At 49.8% G+C, this 13,149-nt stretch overlaps 1 protein-coding gene across 5 annotated transcripts in view; it reads left to right on the plus strand.

The window, feature by feature from the left end:
* Positions 1 to 13,149, plus strand: part of OXNAD1 (oxidoreductase NAD binding domain containing 1) — a 61,861-nt gene that overhangs the window by 10,694 nt on the left and 38,018 nt on the right. The gene's annotated exons all lie outside the window — the stretch shown is intronic.

Raw genomic sequence — 13,149 nt, forward strand, 5'->3', positions numbered from 1 at the left:
GGGTAGATTTATGGGAGTGTGGGAAAATACACTTTTCCCATTGATGATAAATCTGAAAATACTTTTTTTTGGCTTGCTTAGCTGACAAAAATGCTGATTCTGTAAGAATTGTTTGGATTTTCTTGTAAAAAGAATTGAGACTTGTTTGGATTTCTTTGTAAAAAGGGAAGATTTTGCCATTTGTGAAGAAAAAGTGGTTTGTTTAACAGGTTTCGACTGTACTCTTTCAGAGGTTTTCGGACTTTCTAAAACAGTCCAGGGAGCAAATTCTTAGGCTTTCTGAACTCTGCTCTCTTCTGAGCTACTGAACTGCCTTTGTAGTGTGACTCAGCCGTAGATAATATGTAAACAAATCAGTGTGTCAGTGTCCCAGTAAAACTGTTTACCAAAGCATCCAGATTTGGCCTGCCGGTCAGAGTTTATAGCAGTCCATGAGCTAGCGCAGCCATTTCACAATTTTTAATAATTTTATTTATTTTATTTTATTAGAAAAGTAGAGAGACAGAAAAATATCTTCTGTTTACTGGTTCACTCTCCCAAATGCCCAAAACAGCCAGGACTGGGCCAGGCCAAAGTCAGGGGCCCAAGGCTCAATCAGGGTTTCCAGTATGGGTGGCAGGGACCTACGTACCTGAACCTTCATCTCCTGCCTCCCGGGATGCACATGAGCCGGGAGCCGAGTCGAAAGCAGAGGAGCCAGGACTCGCTCTGGGCGCTCCCGTATAGCACAGTGTCTGAATTGCTGTCCCAAACGCCTACTCCTCGTTTCAGAATTTTATAGGACAGATTATTGAGATTTTGAGGAGGTATTTTGAGCCAAGTTTAGGTAAATTACAAAAATAGTTAATGTGAACTCAATAGTGTGATTGAAAAGTTGAGAATTTTAGTGTTCAGTAGTAGTAAATTATATGGTTAAAATTCCAATCATGGTACCTCCTTCGAAGAATTTTCCCTTCTCGTTCTCTTCAATTCCTAATTTCTACTCTTCTCTGAAGCAGATGGAAAACTGGGAGGAGTTGGCAGGCACTGGAGTTGGCTAGATGAAGGCCGGTCATCACTTCAGGAGTGATGGGGCTCACCCCAGGCTCTTTAGGGGTTACTCCCAGCCATAGAGCAAGCGGTTGACCTAGGACTGGGTAAAATGAACCCCAGGTTGGACCATAAGGACCACATTCTCTTAGACTTGTCTTCCGCTCCTGCCTTTAATTTGTATAGCAAATACACTTTACAAAGCTCCCCATGCCATGTGCTCTTCGCAGCAAGTCCATGAGGTAACCTGAGTGGATAGGAAGCTGTCTGCACTTTACTGAAGAGGAAGCCAAGCCCAGGAGATGTCCCAGGGCTTCTCCCAGGGCCGAAGGGAGCTCCAGCTCAGCATTCCTAGGCCAGAGGACCCTGCAGAGAGAGAGCAGTTCACTCACACAGAAATGTCCTTCGGTGTTGGGCATTGTGTTCCTTCTGGAAATGACCACTTTATGATGTTAATGTTCCTTACTTGGGACTGTAAATGTCACCAGTCTGAGGTCATATCATTGCAGGAAACTGAACTCTGAATTGAATGACATTTGACTATTTCTGTCCAGGTTCTCATTTTTTTCCCAAAGAGTCAAAGAATAAGCAATGTGGGTAACCTTAAAAATGTCAAGGAGATAAGAATAGAGTTGTTATTGTACTGTGGTAGGGATTGTTCAGGCAAGACCCGTATTTTATTGGAGGGTCACTCTGTGCTTGGCCTCTGTGGGGGATTGGCCCGCTGAGCAAGACATACTCAATTCATCAGTGTGATAGGAGGCTGAGGCAGCGAAGTCATTTTTTATCCGAATGTTATTTCTCATACACTCATTTATTCATTTGGAAATAGCCAGACACTGGGCCAGGTTCTGGGGTTGTCCCATTGAAAATGATACACAAACCCCTGCTCTTAGGCGTTAGTAGGAGTCTGATCCAAAGATGCTGATTTTATGTACCTAATGGATTTCGGAAAACTGCTATTTTTCCCCCACTGTACTAGTTGGGTTTTGTATCCAGCAGTATCTTCTGTGTATCGTTGCCTTTTTGTTTATTAAGCACTCTTTTATACAGCAGGTTGTTACATGAGTCTCACAATCACTCTGGGAGGAAGGTGTAGTCCCCTTCTTCCTGTCTCGTGGATGAGGGCGTAAGGGCTCAGAGGCTGCTACAGTTTGAAAACAGCTTTGCCCCCAGACCCATGCAAGACTTTAAACCCCAAAAGTTAGTAGTACTGAGTGGAAACTTAATCAAATTACAGTGTTCAGAGGTGGGGCCTAGTGGGAGGTCCTTAGGTCACAGGGAGGCGTGCCATCTGAGAAGTAGCCCTTTCGAGAGGATTGTCATAAAATCCTGAATTTGTACCATTCTGCTTCCTGGCTCATCATGTGATGCTTCCTCTGCACAGGTGTCTCCAGGGCCCTCTGCCACCCTCTGCAGACACTAAACCAACGGGACCGCCCAGGCTTGAACTTGAACCTTCAAAACTTTGAGCTAAATTTTCTCGTTGTGAAGTTAGCTCTCAGGTATTCTGTTGTAGTGACGAAAAGCTGACTAGACAGACATTTAGATAGGAAGACCCTGCTTCCTGATTTATTACTGGGTCTTGTGTTATAAAAGGGGTGGAGGTACTGGTGGCACAGTGGTTAGTTTATAAAGTCAGGGAATGGGCGTTTGGTGTAGCAGTGAAGATGCCGCTTGGAATACCCGTATCCCATATTAGAGTGCCTTGTGCCAATCCTAGCTCCTCCACTTCCAAACCAGCTTCCTGCTGTTGCTCAACTTGGTAGGGATCAGTGATGGCTGAAGTACTTGGGTCCCTGCCAGCCACCTGGGAGATGTGGATTGAATCCTGGGTTCCGGGGTTCAGCCTGGCCCACTCTTGAGGGCCCTTAGGGTAGTGAATCAATGTATGGGATCTCTCTGTATCTCTTTATAAATGTGTGACTGTCTCTCTGCCTTTCAAATAACTAAAATAAAATATAGTTTAAAGTTAAAAAAGCCAAATGGTTATGCCCAGTGCTGATTTTCAAGTGCTCATTATCTCCTTGCCTTGTGTTCTGCTGAGGCTTGGGTTTGGGAGGGATGAGCTCTTTGGCTGGACCGTGTGTCCAGCTGTCAGTCATCAGCTAGGCATTTCGAGGGGTTTATTCTGGAGTAGTCTTCATTTGGGGAAGGGGGACGTCCATTTAACATGCCACGTTTCTCCACAGTTTGCCTTAGTCCGTTTTCAGTTGCTGTAACAAAATCCCTGAGGCTGGGCAACTGGTAAAGAAATGAGGTTTATTTAACTCATGGCCTGGAGCACTGGCGCCTGCTGGGTTCTGTGAAGGCCTGCTGGCAGATGGCCAGGTGGCAAGACAGGAAGCCAGAGAGTGATTTAGGGGGCAGGCTTTTTGTTGTTGTTGTTGTTGACAGGCAGAGTGGACAGTGAGAGAGAGAGAGACAGAGAAAGGTCTTCCTATTCCGTTGGTTCATCCCCCAGTGGCCGCTGCGGCCAGCGCACCGCGCTGATCAGGAGCCAGGTGGTTCTCCTGGTCTCCCATGGGGTGCAGGGCCCAAGCACTTGGGCCATCCTCCACTGCCTTCCTGGGTCACAGCAGAGAGCTGGCCTGGAAGAGGGGCAACCGGGACAGAATCCGGCGCCCCGACCGGGACTAGAACCCGGTGTGCTGGTGCCGCAGGCGGAGGATTAGCCTTATGAGCCGCGGCGCTGGCCTTCTTTTTTTTTTTTTTTTTTAAATGATGGTTCACTCTTGTTACACGGAGGGGAGGGCGGTTGCAGGAGCGAGTTTCGTGGATTCTTTTCCTCAGCTTAGTATAGAAATGAAAAGCTGGGAAACAACTTGCGAAGAGGCAGAAACTTTTATTAGAAAAGAAACTTTGATTGGCTCGGCAAGCGACAGAGGAAGCGTCTGGTCCGAGAGGAGAGCAGGCGGAGTGCCCGAGCGGGACACAGGCTTGGAGGAAGTGTCCTGGGTTTTTAAGGCATTGATGTTTTTCTTCAGTGGGTCATTCTGTGGGGGTGTCATATACTGTATGTTGATTGGCTTGGGGCTCGTGGAGATGGCAGAGTCTCCTGGAGACGGCCTGTCTCTTTAGGGGCCCAGCCTCCCCCTATGCTAGCTCCAGATAGAAGATTGTGACTACCTTGAAGGCATGATTTAAAACCGCAAGGTCACACAAGATAGCCTGGATCTTGTGGAGCAGTTCCAACTCTCCCCAGGGGGCTCAGCCCCTTCCCCTGCCAGCTCTGGGTGAAAGATTGCACCCCTCCCCCCCGGCGTGATTTAAAGCTGCAGGGTCACACAGGCAGCACAAGAAGCTACTGGTGGGGAGATGCAGTTGGTCTGAGACAGGCTTTCCAGCTGCAGCTACTAGCCTGCTTGTGAAGGACATTCTACCTATGAGGGGCCCACAGACCCCCAGCCCTGCCGGACAGCCTCAACGCTCATGGTAACCAACCAGGGTTCCATGAGAACTACCTTAATCCCTTCCAAGGGCTGTGTCCCAGTGAGCTAATCACCTCCCACTAGGCCCCGCCTCTTAAAGGTCCCAGTCTTTCAGTGTGGCTGTCCTGAGGACCAGGCTTCCAACACACGAGCCCTTGGGGACAGATCACATCCAAACCACAGGACACTTGCACATCCAATTTGATTATCAAAGCCTGATGGTCAGAAAACCCTTTAGAGCTTGGCCAGCCTGGAACTAGCCATGCTTGTCCTTGATGTGCCAGGCTGACCACACAATCAGCAGTGACAGAAGAGGGTGGCAGAGGTGGGGAGAAGCCTCAGCGCCCATCGCCTGGAGGTAGTTGTCAGGGTAACAGGTACTCATTTTGAGTGCCCGCCGTGTGCCTGGCCCTGTTCTAGATGTCAGAGCAGGCAGAGGCCCCTGCTGTGTGCTGAGGCTCACAGAGTGTCAGATGTGACAGACACCATTAGGAAAGAAAACAGGGCAGTGGGAGGCGAGAGTGGCTGGGCCGGGGGTGCAATTTCCAATCAGCGAGGGCCATTTGAGCTGAGACTTGAATAAGGAAAGGTGCTGTCGCGTGCCTAGCATCTCTGGCAGAGAGGCTGGCGAGAGCCGAGGTTCCAAGGCGGAAGGGACAGCAGGTCTGAGAGCGGATGAGCAGTAGACAGGGCCAGGTTGTGTAAGTCCCTGTGGGCTTGGGTAAGAAGTTGGGGCTTTGTGGCCGGCGCCGCGGCTCACTAGGCTAATCCTCTGCCTTGCAGCGCCGGCACACCGGGTTCTAGTCCCGGTCGGGGCACCGATCCTGTCCCGGTTGCCCCTCTTCCAGGCCAGCTCTCTGCTGTGGCCCGGGAGTGCAGTGGAGGATGGCCCAAGTGCTTGGGTCCTGCACCCCATGGGAGACCAGGATAAGCACCTGGCTCCTGCCATCGGATCAGCGCGGTGCACTGGCCGCAGCGCGCCTACCGCAGCGGCCATTGGAGGGTGAACCAACGGCAAAAGGAAGACCTTTCTCTCTGTCTCTCTCTCTCACTGTCCACTCTGCCTGTCAAAAAAAAAAAAAAAAAAAAAAAAGTTGGGGCTTTGTCCTAAGGGTGATGGAAGGTTTTCCACGAGAAGACGAGCAATTGACATTTGAAATGAATCGTCCATTTGCTTAGTTGACCTGGGCTTTTGGTGTGCCTTGACACCAGGTTGGAAGCTGCTGACGGCATCTTGGGTGAGGGGCTGGTGTCCCAGAGCTGGGGGAAGCAGTGGGACTGGCGAACAAGACGTGGGTTTGGGCTTTCCAGATCATATGCAGATTCGGGGGAGAGGTCCTTAGTGAGAAAAGGAGACACAACCAAGATGATTTCCAGGGTTTGGGGCTTGCAAATTCTAAGCCAGTAAGGGTGTGATGATAGTGGCTTATACTTGCTAACAAACTGGAGAACAAGTTTGGAGGAGTGGAAAGGGCTCAGCCTTGGAATAGGATGGTGTGGGAGCAAAGTGGATGAAGTGCAGATGAGATGAGATTACACTGTTTTATCAACTCATCAGCTTGTGTCAAATCATAGCAGCTGTTAAGCATGGCTGGTGGTCATCTCTGCATTTTTTTTTTTTAAAGATTTATTTATTTGAAAGAGTTACACAGAGAGAGGAGAAGCGGGGTGGGGGGTGTCTTCCATCCAATGGTTCACTCCCCAATTGGCCACAACAGCCAGAGCTGTGCCAGTCTGAAGCCAGGAGTTTCTTCCAGATCTTCCATGCGGGTGCAGGGGCCCAAGGACCTGGGCCATCTCCTACTGCTTTCCCAGGCCATAGCAGAGAGCTGGATTGGAATTGGAACAGGCTGGTCTCGAACCAGCACCCATATGGGATGCTGGTGCTTCAGGCCAGGGCGTTAACCCGCTGCGCCACAGCCCCGGCCCTTCATCTGTATATTTACCAGTGGGATTGGGTGGCCAGCATGACCAGCATTAGTCAGTGTTGAGCTTGAAAACCTGACTGCATGTGCAGGAGAGAGACTGGGAGATGAGAGAGTGGAGGCAGGGCCAGATGAATCCTTCAAACATTCTGCTGTGAATGGAAGCCAAGAAACGGGGCGCTAGATGGATCAAAGGGGCGGCTTATCTTCTTGGTTGTATTTGGAGAAGCAGGAAACAGCAGGGCCTGGATTCACACTCTTGCTTTGCCACTTACTAGCTTTGGACCTCGTATTCGCACACATGAAGTGGGGACAGTAATACCTGGCATCTGGGGTTGTTGTGAAGATGGGGTGCAAGATGGCTGGCACTGGGGGCTGGCACTGTGGTGTACTAGGCTAAGCCCCCACCTGCAGTGCTGGTGTCCTACATGGGCACCGGTTCGAGTCCTGGCTGCTGCTCTTCCAATCTAGCTCTCTGCTATGGTCTGGGAAAGCAGTAGAGGATGGCCCAAGTCCTTGGGCCCCTGCACCTGCCTGGGAGACCCGGAGGAAGCTCCTGGCTTCAGATCAGCTCAGCTCTGGCTGTTGCAGCCATTTGGGGAGTGAACCAGTAGGTCGAAGACATTTCTCTCTGTCTCTCCTTTCCTTCTCTCTCTCTGTAACTCTGCCTCTCAAATAAATAAATAAAATATTTTAAAAAAGAAAAAGTGCCTGGCATGCATCAGGTGCCATCTGCAGGCTTTTGCTGCTGCTGCTGCTATCAGAGGCAGCACGTCCCAGCACTCGTGTGTTCTCTGGAGAGGGGAGGGCAGGGTAGTTGCTGGAGTGACCACTTGGGAAGGCAGAGAACAGCTAGTTAAACGAGGCCCCTAGGTTTGCCAGCGCATAGTGTAAAGTTGTGGATTCCCCAGCCTTTCTTTGTCAGTATGGCACTTGTGTAAAATCAGCATCTTCTGCTGAGATTCCCACACATCAGTTTGGTTTCTGCCACCATCTGAATAGCGTCTCTGGGTGTCTTCTGTGTCAGTGACTTACGGCCCCTGGTCACAGCTACAGTCCCTTCAACTCTGAAACCCTGCGAGCCCTGACTCCTGTTTTGAGTTAGGGTATTCTCTAATCCTGACTTTGCCTAAATTTTTGAACCAGAAAACGAATAAATGGGAGTGGGCAGGGAAAGCCAGCCAAAGAAAGACCTCTTTCCTGTCCAGACTTTTACATCAGCAGTAACATAAAAATATCCTACACAAAACCAGCCTTTTAAATAAGTATGATGGAATTTCCTTTTAGTTGCTGACTGTGGACCCATTCAGAGTGTGTACCAGTGCAAGCTGGCAAGTCTGTTGTTATTTTATTGAACAGTAGAAGAATCTAAATGTTATTTCATGGAAAACTTTGTTTCCTGCCATGTGTTTTAACTTAGGAAATGGCTAGTTGAGGTTTTAGTTGCAGAATCTTTTGATCTATTAAGTAGAAGAGCAAGTACAAATGTTAAAACATATAATTTCTTGATATATTTTGCTTATTCAGTGAAAGTAGAAAAAGAATTGCATAAAACAAGAGCCACAATTACAGATCCTTAATTATACAAACTAGCTTCCAAATGAAATAAATATGTGGTCTTGAAAAAGATTTTTTTTTTTTTTTGACAGACAGAGTGGACAGTGAGAGAGAGAGACAGAGAGAAAGGTCTTCCTTTGCCGTTGGTTCACCCTCCAATGGCCGCCGCGGCTGGCGCACCGCGCTGATCCGAAGGCAGGAGCCAGGTGCTTATCCTAGTCTCCCATGTGGGTGCAGGGCCCAAGGACTTGGGCCATCCTCCTCTGCATTCTGGGGCCATAGCAGAGCGCTGGCCTGGAAGAGGGGCAACTGGGACAGAATCCGGCTTCCCGACCGGGACTAGAACCTGGTGTGCCGGCGCCGCTAGGCAGAGGATTAGCCTGTTGAGCCACGGTGCCGGCCTTGAAAAAGATTTTGTCAGTGTTTTTAATTCATATGACTAGAAATCTCTATACAGTGCTTGCATTGATTAAGCTAAATAATGTGATAAGAGGGAGGCATGTCTTTAAAAATCATGAATTGTGAAAGGTATTTTGTGTCCCAATTGTAGCAGTTTTGTCCAGGTTATTAGGATAAATAGCAACAGATCTGTTACGTTTTGTACTATCAGTGGACATAATAACATCTGGAAAGTTCTTTGATCATAGACACTCGATGAAAATGTGGTTTGATAGAAAGGATAGCTTTCCCTCCCTTCCTCCTTGAGTTTTCTGTGTGACCATCGGGAGATGACGTAGTCTAGCATCTGATGCAAAGCCTTCTGGGGTGTTTGAGCTAATCTTGTTGCCCCACTGTGATTGCGAGTGTTGGTGTCTCTGCACCAGGTGACTTGTTGGGTGATCCGAGGCTTGTCCTTGTCTAGCTCTGTCCACAAATCCCACAGATGCCAATTAAGCTGTTAAAAGTGCTATAGTCTAGTTCCTGGCTATGTATTTACAGATTATTAATATTGAAAGAAAATAATGAGTGCTTATAAAATAGCATTTTTTTTTTGTGATCAGAAACCAGGACAGACTACGGTTGAGTCTTATTACTTGTCTTGGAGTAAGATATTTAGCATGTGTAGAAGATAGAGGAAGGGGTTGCGATTCCTGGCCTCTCGCATATTTGAACATGAATCTGGATTTTCTGTAGTGTTTCCTCCCCAGCTCTTTTTAAAAACAGCAGAAGGCTTTTGAATTTCTACCAACTTTTGTTCTGGAAACCAGTCTGAAGGGACTTTGAGTTAGAGTGTTCTCCTTGTCGAGCCTCACCACGAATCCGGCCTGTGCTTGGTCTGGGGAGCAGATGTTGACATTCTATCCAGTCCCGAGCTCAGGGGCTCCTGGGCTGTATGCCGGGAAGATGTGTTCACGAGCATTTATAACTGGCGTTGATATGTGCTAATATGATGGGAAAGGCAGAGATGTTGCATTGGTGGAGTTGCAAGGGTGGAAGGAAGAGGGAGACCTCAGGCAGGAGGGATATTTGAGCAGGGCCTGGAAGCTGGAAGGGGTGGAGGTGGGGTTTGGCAGAACTGAGAGGCACCACGCACACCAAATGAACGAGGCCGGATTGTGGAAGGTGAGCGAGTGTGAGGTACCTTCAGATACCGGCACCAAATATCATCCACTTGTCTGGAAGACCCCAACTCAGGAATCCAGGAAGGGCTCAAGCTGGGATAAGCTACGTAGGCCTTGTCACTTGATTGGTTTCTTTCTTTTTTAAAAGATTTATTTAGTTATTTGAAGGTAGAATGACAGGGAGAGAGAGATATTCTCCATTTGCTGGTTCACTCCCCAAATGGCCACAGCCCCAAGCCTGAGCAAGGCAAAAGCTAGAAGCCAGGAATTGCATCCTGGTTTACCATGTGGGTGGCCAGGGCCCAAGTTTTTGGGCCATCTTCTGCTGCCTTCACAGGCACATTAGCAGGGAGCTAGATCAGAAGGAGAGCAGCTGGGACTCAAACCAGCATTCCAGTATGGGATGCCAGCATTGCAATTGGCAGCCTAACCCACAAAGCTAGTTCCCTCCCCCCCACCTTTTTTTTTTTTTTTTTTTTTTTAATAGTTGCATGGTTGAGAGCCCTTGAAGGTGTTCAACTCCCTGTGGTTGGAACGTTAGGAATATTTGCTCCTTGGCTGTTTTGAGAGACACAAGGAGGAGGCCAAGACAGCATTTCAGATGAGAAGAACTGAATTTTTGGCTTGGGAAGGTGGCAGGTAGACTGGAGAAGGAAAAAGGCATGTGCTAAATTCATGGAATTAGGCTCCGTTAGGGGCAGAATGGCAGAAAGCAAGTCTGTGTGTGTTGATCAACTGAAAATAGATTTGACTGTGGGAGGCCAAGATGGTCCAGGGTTGAGATCCCAGTGAGGGCAAAAAGCTGCTTTTGTGGGGCTCTGAGAGGGCAGGGCCAGCCCTTCCCATCTCCGTACCCTGGTCCCCAGCGCCATGCTCAAGGAGAGCTTGTGGTAGGGATAAATAGGGTGGAGTTAGTGCTTCACATCAGAGTTTGCCACTGGGATGCACCATTGGGTGTTAGGACCACACCCACCTGGGTTTGAATCCTGGCTTGACAGTCCCTAGCTAGGCGATCCTGAGCAGGTTGGTATGGAGCCGTTCAGTTGTCTTGTCTGGAATGAAAGATAGCATCCATGTCTGGGGTGTCATGGTTTTCCCTGTCAACCGAGTGAAGCTTGCGCACGAGCCACGTGACCTGGCACCTGGTAGATACCCAAGGTGATGGCTCCTCACGTGTGGGATTGTGGGTGTGAGCCTTGGGCTGGCAGAGAAGGGAGGCTGAGCTGTTGGGGTGCAGGGTGGGGGTGGGGGGATCTAGGAACGAGGCAGCTTAGACCAGGAAGTGGGGGAAGGAGTGGTGAAGGAGAGGGAGGATCAGCTGACAGAGGCGGGAGGGCGCCGCAGGAGGTTGTAGTCATCAGCTGTCCCAGCAAGGAGACTACTTCAGTATGGAAGGAACCAAATTCCGAGAGGGGGGAGGTGAGCACTGATGGGGAGGTTGGCCCGCCAGAGAAGTTGCAGGTAGCAGAGCCAGGTTCCCCGTCTCCAGGTTCCCACCGATAAAGGAAAAGATTGTGTGGGCGAAGGAGAGCCAGTGGTCTCAGCAGAGGAAAGGGTGAGAGGCGGACAGTGTGGCTTTTGTGTGCACTCACAAAATGACCCATAGGATAGGACGTGCTGTGGCCCAGGCCATGGCACCACAGAGCTGTCCCTGTGAGCGATCACCTCGCTCTGCAAGGCCCTAGGGGCAGCACTGGTGTGGTGGCATATGTGCTGATAAATGAATGACATGCCGTGTATCACGTAGAACAACTCAATACCAAGACATTGATTCTAGTTAATGCAACAGAATGCGTCGGGGCTGACACTAACCAAAGGTCTGCAGTGGGGCGGCAGTGCTTTGTGTACATTGATCAGCTCATGTAATGCTCCCAGCACTGCTGTGAGGGGTGGGTGTTACTCTGTTTTCAGCCGAGGGGCTTGGTGACTCGCCTAGAGTCACATGGCTGGGGAGTGGGAGAGCCAGGATCAAAGACCACGCAGTGTAGGTACAGAGCCCATGCTGTTAACAGCCGTGTGATGTTGTGTCTAATGGAACAAGAAGGTCCCAGAGAGGGAGCATGAACATGAGGGAAAGGGTGGTGGCTGCCCATGGAGCAGGACAGCAGAGGGGGGACAGGACAGGGCCAGGAGTGCAGGGGGCCAGAAGGTCGCCCCACTCGCTCTCCAGAGAGAAGGCAGAGGGGACTAGGGAAAATACAGAGAGGGATTTTGCAGGAGAGGGAAGTAGATGATTTAGGTGGCGGAGCTGATGGACTTCTGAAAAGTCTCCCACTGGTAGTTGATCAGGCCTTGTGGTCTGCTTGCAGCAAAGCCTGAGCGAGCAGCGCTGGGGAGGGAGAGTCGCTGGCCTTCGCACGCGTCTGAGTTCCCCCCGGTGGAGCGACACAGGCAGCACCCTCTGAGAGAGGCCTATGCATGTTTTGGTCAGCTGCCGCTGAGTCCTGTTGACTTTTCCCTCGTGAAGACATTCCAGATTGAGGGGAGGCAGAGAAATGCCAAGCAGAAGAAGGAAGGGTGGGCGGGAGGGCATTGTGGGTTGACAGGTGCCGAGGCTCATGTACCTGCTGCACAGTTCCTGGGTCAGATGTGTGCAGAGCTTTCCAGAACTTGGGAGCCTTCCTCAGACCGGACAGAAAGGCTCTTCATGATGTTTTCTACTTGTTTATTTGAAAGGCAGAGGGAGAGATGGAGAGAGACATCTTCCATCTGCTGGTTCACTCCCCAAAGGACTACAATGGCCAAGGCTGGACCAGGCCAACGCCAGGAACCTGGAGCTTCTTCCAGGTCTCCCACAGGAGTGCAGGGGCCTAAATACTTGGGCCATCTTCAGCTGCTTTCCAGACACATTAACAGGGAGCCGGATCAGAAATGGAGCAGCTGGGACTCAGATTGGCACTTCTACATCAGTATTGCAGGCGGCGGCTTAACCTACTGCCTATGCTTTCTGTTTTAAGGTTATGATCTGTTTATGTCTTAATATAATAAAAGGGGGGCCGGTGCTGTGGTGTAGTGGGAAAGCCGCCACCTGCAGTGCTGGCATCCCATACGGGCACCAGTTCTAGTCCCAGCTGCTCTTCTTCCAATCCAGCTCTCTGCTATGGCCTGGGAAAGCAGTAGAAGATGGCCCAAGTCCTTGGGCCCCTGCACCCATGTGGGAGACCCGGAAGAAGCTCCTGGCTCCTGGCTTGGGATCAGTGCAGCTCCAGCCATTGCGGGCAACTTGGGGAGTGAACCAGTGGATGGAAGACTTCTCTCTCTCTCTCTCTCAGCCTCTCCTTCTCTCTCTGTGTAACTGACTTTCAAGTAAAATAAATAAATTTTTAAAAAATTATAATAAAGGATGAATTAGGAAAAAGAAAATTAAAAAGGACACGAAGAGTACAAACCGAATCTGTCGTCTGTTGTTAGATTCAGCTGAATGCAGTTACTGTCACTTTCCGTTTCTGACGTTAGCGCCACGTGAGCTCCTCCCACTCAGGCTGCTGTGGGCCTCGCTGTGCCTGGCGTCAGTGGAGGACGTAAATGCTCCCACAGAGGTCGGTGGGGTGCCAGGTCCCTGAGCTCCGCTCAGAGTGATAGATACTCACAAGGTAAAAGCCAGGTAATGGTCCTGGGAGGGGCAATTTTTGTCTGCAGAATAAA

The sequence above is a fragment of the Lepus europaeus genome, chromosome 2 (genome assembly GCF_033115175.1).
Source record: "Lepus europaeus isolate LE1 chromosome 2, mLepTim1.pri, whole genome shotgun sequence".
Taxonomy (NCBI): domain Eukaryota; kingdom Metazoa; phylum Chordata; class Mammalia; order Lagomorpha; family Leporidae; genus Lepus; species Lepus europaeus.